At 39.2% G+C, this 7,465-nt stretch overlaps 1 long non-coding RNA gene across 1 annotated transcript; it reads right to left on the bottom strand.

Moving 5' to 3' along the window:
* Positions 1-249: 249 nt before the first annotated feature.
* On the bottom strand, positions 250-3,388 carry LOC147313159 (uncharacterized). Its single transcript, XR_015125158.1, has 4 exons — positions 2,930-3,388; positions 2,119-2,218; positions 978-1,022; positions 250-428 (listed from the first exon to the last, which is right to left on the bottom strand). It is a non-coding gene; the product is annotated as an uncharacterized LOC147313159 (long non-coding RNA).
* Positions 3,389-7,465: the final 4,077 nt, after the last annotated feature.

Below are 7,465 nucleotides of genomic sequence, written 5' to 3'. Positions count from 1 at the left end.
GCAGAGCACACAAAAGTAGGAGAGACCAGAGATGCCATGGCTTAGTTAGGAGACTGTTTGCTTCAAGGCCACTAGAGGGTGCTGCCATAAAACTACAATAAACGAATTGACCTTTTGACCTGCTCACACTCTTTTATGCAAAACCCTGTTGATGTTACACACACACACACACACACACACACACAAAGAGATTCTAGGTCTGACCAACCATGGGCAAAAAGATGACAGTCAATAAAATTCTAAAATTGTATTTATAAACACAATGAATAGTAGTTAGAAGTCCAGTGTCCCATTTAGGTACAAAGTAAAAACACACAGTCCAAGGCCAGAGCCAGCTATGCCACAAAGCCAGTTGCACTCCACACGTTGTTCACTTCAACAGGGGTAGCAATTGTCCTCTGAGACCCACCACCCTGTAAGTAGAAAGCCTGCACAGAGCGACAAAATAAGACAATTCACTATATAATTCACATCCCAAACATATCAGATCATTAGAGGTTTTGTCACATTACATACCTGCACTGAGAGACAAAATAGCACAGCAGTGTTTGTAATGTGGGCTATAAGTAGACTAGCATATCAGTGCAATCAATTACACCTGCCTCCAATTAGTCCAGCCCTTTTACAGTCATTGACTGGGTGAGAAAACACGAGCAAATCAACCCAAGAGACAAGCAGGAAGACTCTCTGAAGGCTCCTGTGGCTGCACAGGCAGTCTTACAATTACGAGGTTGGAGAGTTGTTGTTTCAAAATGTTCACACTGATTTCACATGCTCATTAACTCACAACCAGCTGACCATATATATTTCTGCTGCTGAGCTGCTTTTTGATGGAGATTTTCTGAATTTATTTTGCTACCATAAGAGCAGACTCCATGCTGAAAGCATGTGCACTGTCACTTGCAATGAGTGGCACTAATGACGCTAAATTTAATTACAGGTCATGGACAGCCTTCATAAATGCTCATATTACTCACCCACACTGAATTCCAGCACAGGTTCATCTGGGTCCTGACTATTTCCTGCAAAGTAACACAAACGTCATCAGAACATTAAGTCAGAGAAACAACATTTGGAGCTTTTGTACATGATAAATTATACTGCAGTAGTAAAACAAAGTCAAGCAGCAGTACATTTATTAAAATCACCTTCAGCTGTAATATTTAAACTGATTTAGTGTCAATTTAGATTATGTTTAGATTAAAATGAAACTAGTACCCTTGTAATGTCTTTTTAAATTAGAGGTAAATATTTGTATATTTTTTACATAATATAATTATATTTACTGGATTTTCTCTCTATTGTAGTTTAGTATTATAGTTATTACTTGTTTTTTATTGACTTGTCTTGTTTTTACAATGATTTGCTCTGAATGCAGCCTTTAAAGAAAAGACTATCTGTTCAGTAACTATCCATCAGACTGGGTCCATGTTACCAGCCAAATGGGTAATAATTAAAGTAAGTTTTGAATTACGTATATTTGGGTGTTTAGGTGACACTTTTGCAAAAAAAAATATATATAATTAGGTTTAAAAGAACTAAACATGTATGTATTTAAAAACAATAAGTGTGTTAGAATTACTACAGCAACAGCTTGTAGCTCACTGTACTATTTTTGAGCACAACTTTGGTGCTTTTGCCTCATTTTTAAATCAGTGATCCCAGTAGCACAGTCTAAGCAGAGACCTCAGTGCTTGGCAAACAATCAATAGAATCAATATAATTATTAAAAAGAAACAAAATAAATGCCAACCATATAAAAAAAAACATAAACTTAAGGAAAAAACTAAACTTGATTTTGTGTCTTTAGGCTATTGTTAACAGCAAGCATGAGGTTAGTGCATATGTATTATTATTGGAAAGATTACTGCAAAGAAAAAAAGGTTGAACCAGGAGGGGGCGATATTGCTCTTCTTACCATGAGTTACATGCAGGCTATTACTTACCATGTCACTCACATTTATTTCACAAAACAGCTGAACCCACTTAATTCGATTTAATTGTATTTATGCAGAGCTGAATCACAACAACAGTCTCCTCGAGGTGGTATAGATTGTAAGGTAGAAAGTCTACAATTAAAAAGAAAAAACCTCAATACAGTGGGAAGGAACAACTCACTTTTAACAGGAAGCACCCTCTGGCAGAACCACGGTCAGGGAGGGGCAGCCCGCTGCGACCCTTTGGGGATGAGGAGACGAAAAAGGGGACAAAAGACACACTGTGGACGAGAGCCAGAGATGAACAAGAACTAATTATTGAATGCAGAGAGGTGTATAAACACATGGTGGGAATCCCCCAGCAGGGTAGTCCCAGGGTAACTAAGGGAGGATTCATGGTCACCTGATTCAGCCCTAGCTATATGCGTTGGCAAAAAGGTAACTTTGAAACTTAATCTTAAAAGTAGAGATAGTGTCCGTCTCCTGCATTCAAACTGGGAGCTGGTTCCACAGAAGGATGATCCCCTTCTACTTCTAAATATCCTAAAAACCACAAGGAAGCCCACAGTCTGAGAGCAAACTATCAAACTACGAGGTCTTTAAAATAAGATGATTATTCAAGACCTCATGTGTGATGGGAAGGATTCTGAATTTGATGCTGGACCCACAAATCATAAAAGAGAAACACTAACTCACACACACCAGAAAGTGCCAAGAATTATAATTATATGTAATTTAGTTTTGCGTTCCTTTATAATGCTTTCAACTATACAAATAAGACACTTCATGGGGGCGCCTGAGCCTTGTAGACACAACAAATACTGAACAAACCTCATGCGCCCTGTTGTTGACAAAACGATAAAAATGAATGTGTACTTCTGTCTTATTTAGGTCATTTTTGTAGTTTTTGTAGACAGACTACTGTAATTTCTCAATAATTATTATCGCTCACTCTCAAGAACAAAAACGTGAGTAATTTCCCAGTAGCTCACCATATTTGGGATCTTCTAACATCCACACTTCATGTTTAAACGGTGGTGCGGAGGCGGTGTACCGTCGCAGGCCGGATGTAGCATTCAGCGCGGTGTGCCTTTTTTTCAGTTGCTAAGCAACAGATTTGTCCCGCCCCTTTCGTTATGACGGGGCGGGCCAGTCCTTTGACTGGTGACGTTACAAAGAAACGTCAGGTGACGTTACAAAGAAACCTTAAACCGACCTTATATATAGACCTGGCTGTTCAGTTGAAACGCATTCACACAGCGGGACAGCAGCGCTTTAAACGTTCAAACACGGAGTTTAACACAAAACAACATTTTAGACATAAAAAACAAAAAAGTGAAATGGCAAGCTCGAACTGTAACACAATGACAAATGATGAAACAGTTCAGACCAATGGGGATAATTCTACAGTACATGCTTTGGTATCCCTCTTGAATAACTTGTTCAGTAGTTTTTCGATCAAGCAATGGGGAGAGCTTATCTCAGGCTATCCGGATTGCTTCACTGCTAAGCGGCTTGTAGGTTTTGTAGAGGACGTAATGGACCTGTGTGCACAGTCAGTAGCAGTATCACCACTGAGGTCTTCCCAGAAGTCCCCTGTACATGAAAACTGTTCTGTCCACACCACTACTGGCAAAACGGTTTTGTCACGTGTGAAATTTTTGGACGATTCTGCTGAGCAGGAGTTTGATACAGCACAGAATATAGATGCTAACAGCCAAGAAACAGCTAACACAGAAGAAAGCTGTCAAAATGCTGACCAACACAGTGCTGCAAAACCAGAAAACAATCCAATTCCAGATCCCCAGCAGCAGAAATCCTGTGTTGAACATGAAGCCAGCATCCCACCGTTAACAAACGTAAGTCAAACGGAGTCATATAAAAAGATACAGCATCACAGATCTTCTGTAGACTGTGAGCCACCTGAAAAAACCTTAGACTTTGAAAGATGGTTAGAGACATTAATTCAGGCTGTGCTTTCAAAGCTTGGTAAACTTTTAAAGTGCCCTCATTCTCACCAAAAACGTTTGTTGGATCTACTCTTGGACAAATTCAAGGGGATGGATTTGCATTTAGACCGAAAAGTGCAGAATTATTTTGACTGCATTGCTAATGCGATTTTCACTGATATTTGTGACAAATTACATAAATTGTCACTAATATCATTGAAAATGGGGAGGAGTGGGGAGGAGGGTTCAATGAATTTAATGGAACAACCAATATTTAATATCATAACTACTTCAGTATTCCAAGAACACCTGTTGGCAGTAACAGTTACTGATAGACTGGAATCATATGAAAAGAAAGAAAGATGCAGATTTTCAGTGGAAATCTTTGTGGAAGGACTGATTTCCCAGGTTTCAAAAAAATCAGGCACAGTCTGCAGCATTGAAAGTGCTGAAGCTATCTCCAACCGGCTTACCATGAAAATCTGGACTGAAATCAGGGCCAGATACGACAAAATCCCACCAGAGAAGTTCAAGAAACTCAGCGAGAGGGTTTTCAAATCCCTCTGTAAAAGATGGAAGCATGCATCTTTGGTGACATTCTGGCAATTAAACTTCCAAGATCTTGATGAAGATATTGTTAAAACTTTCAAAAGAAAGATATTCACAGAACCAAGTTGCATATCTAAGTGCTTCTCATCGGTGCGGGCATTTTTTGGGAGGTGTAAGGGAAGAAACAAAGTTTCCACTTTATAGTGACATCGTGATATCAACAGCAAAATATTTTCTAAAACTCACTGGACACTTTAAATGAGCTAGTTTTACATTTAGATCAGATCAAGTCATTTTTGAAATCCCCAGGAATGGTCGCGGCAGATGGCCACCCCGCCCTGAGCCTGGTTCTGTCGAAGGTTTCTTCCTCTTAAAAGGGAGTTTTTCCTTCCCACTGTCGCCTCGTGCTTGCTCAGAGGGGTTTGTTCTTTTGGGGTTTTCTTTTTAATACTGTAAGTTGTTACCTTACAGTGTGAAGCACCTTGAAAACACCATTGTTTCCTTTGGTGCTATACAGATTGAAGTGACTTGCACTGACAACATAACTAAGCTGGGACTTTAATTTAACATCAATAAAATTATAAAAATATTACATCTTGATTTCTGCTTGTTTTCATTGTCTGTGACTTAATGAATACAAATGTGTAATTTAACAGATTCTTTCTTTATGTTAGTCTGACCGGTGATTCCACGTTGGCCTTAGGTGTTGGCGCGGATACGCTGCAGCCCCTGAGCCATTAATGGCCCAGCACACTACAGTAAAAACAAAACAACAGCCATCTGTCCAACTAGGAAAGGAAAATAATAAACTGCCTCCTTGGAGGCAACCTGACTCAAAACAGTTGCAGTCCAACTCAGACCGACTGCAATCACTCTCAGGCAGATTGATGAAGATCTGCAAATAACTGTTGTCTAATTTATAAACGCAGACAGATTGCCAACACGTCTGTTCACAATAGAGGACTGTACTTACATGGTTGCAAACTGGTTGTTATCTTGCTTATATGAAAACATTGCTTTGGAGCAATGAAACTCAAACACATTCATTTTTAAAATGCTTCAAAATGAAATTTTGAAGCATTTGGCTTTATGCTTTGAAAGTGCCGTTGTGAGTGGGAGTGTGAAATCCTTACTTGATGTGTTCCCTTTGCCTTTACTGTTTTCAGTTTTATCAGTTTTCAGTTTTATTTGTCATATGCAAGTTAGCACAGGGTCAACATTGCAATGAAATGTGTTTGACGAGCAGCAGTCACTCAGCAGCATGGTACAGTAGAAGAAAATATAATAAAATATAATAAAATAAAATAAAAAATAGAAAAATAGTAAAGAGCAAAATATTTGAAAGACGTGGTAAAAGAGAAAAGATGACTAAATATATATATATATGTATCTATAAATATATGTACACTAGTGATTAAATAAGAAAATCTTGAAAAGAAATATGACGGGAGGTCAGATGGGATATTGCACAGGAATGAGCAGCAGAAAATTACAGTATTACTCAGACTTTTAATAGTCATATTGTCAGTTTTGGCCGACGGTCATGGGTCACTTCCACTAAAATAGCACGAGACTGGAGTAAAATGTACTTTATTAATGAGAACACATGGTGATACAGCAAAGAATCCAACCCTTCTGAAAAGCAAATGGCTTCCTGTTATACTCTACCTGATTCAGGTGAGCATCTGGAATAGACCAAGTCTGGGGGTCAGCAAACCAAAGGGAAACAAAACCCTCCCCATAAGAAAACCACTACAATATAACCAACACATCATAGACATATGAAGATTTGTAACAAGTCCTATAAATAACTCCATAACATATAAAGATTTGTAACAAGTCCTATAAATAACTCCATAACATATAAACTTCAGTCTCTTCTATATACATTAAAACAGCGGTCCCCAACCTTTTTTGCGCCACGGACCGGTTTATGCCCGACAATATTTTCACGGACCGGCCTTTAAGGTGTCACAGATAAATACAACAAAATAAAACTAGTACCGGTACCGGAAAAAAAGAAGATTTATTCATAACACACGTGAAAGACCCAGGAAAACAGAGTTAACGATAAAAACGATAACAAAATAACGATAAAAAACGATAAAAACTCTGAAAACCATACATTTCACACCCGAGCCTCATCTCTCGACCAAACGACGGTCCGTGGCCCGGCGGTTGGGGACCGCTGCATTAAAACACCTTAACCACAGTTAGGTTTCAGCCCTCGCTGACTCAGAACAAAGTAAGACAATCAGAGTTCGATTGGTTTTTACTTGTGCAGGGGAAGCCTGGTCGGATTCTCAGAGTTGCAAGCTCTACACCCAAACTCAGACAACTCCAACTCCAGCCTCCACTCGCAGCCTTTTATTGAATGAAAACAGTTACACAACCGCCCATTGTAAACCCCATATGTTGTGTGGTAAAAGCTAAGGCACTGTGTGTGTGTGTGTGTGTGTGTGTGTGTGTGTGTGTGTGTGTGTGTGTGTGTGTGTGTGTGAGTGAGAGAGAGTGTATGTGTGTCTGTATACGTGACTTCCTGCTTACAAACGTTTTAACCGCATCTCTAGTCATAAAAGGGTCATCTCCCCTCAACCTCGTATATGGCTTAACCTCTCTAACAGTCCACCATTTACATGGTGAGCCCATAAAGGGCAGGAAGTGAACACTCCTTACCAAATAAGGAAACCAGAATCTTACATAGATTGTGCCTGCAGTTGAAAACTATAGCTAGTAACATCCCCAACATCCTACATGTGGGGGAGGAACAGAAAATATCTGAACATACAGTTCAAGACAAGGTCCAAGCACAATAATGACAACTTTTAACAAAATCACTCCAACACACACTCCCCTAGCCTGGCACATTGGTTTTCTCCAGGAGCTCATAAGCAGGTGATTGAGCTGCTTTTACTCTTTACAAAGTGAGTACTGTTAACACTTCTCTTTTTACATATACAACTAATTTAGGTTACAGACAAATGATTAAATGTGAACAGCTCTAACACGGGTTCTTTTCCTGACACAGGT

Source organism: Aulonocara sp. 'chitande type north' Nkhata Bay, linkage group LG15 (genome assembly GCF_057382095.1).
Source record: "Aulonocara sp. 'chitande type north' Nkhata Bay isolate Kocher_YH1m ecotype deep benthic linkage group LG15, A_spYH_male_GT1.1, whole genome shotgun sequence".
NCBI lineage: Eukaryota > Metazoa > Chordata > Actinopteri > Cichliformes > Cichlidae > Aulonocara > Aulonocara sp. 'chitande type north' Nkhata Bay.
The sequence above is the reverse complement of the archived record's forward strand: the minus strand, read 5'-3'. Positions and strand labels throughout refer to the sequence as shown.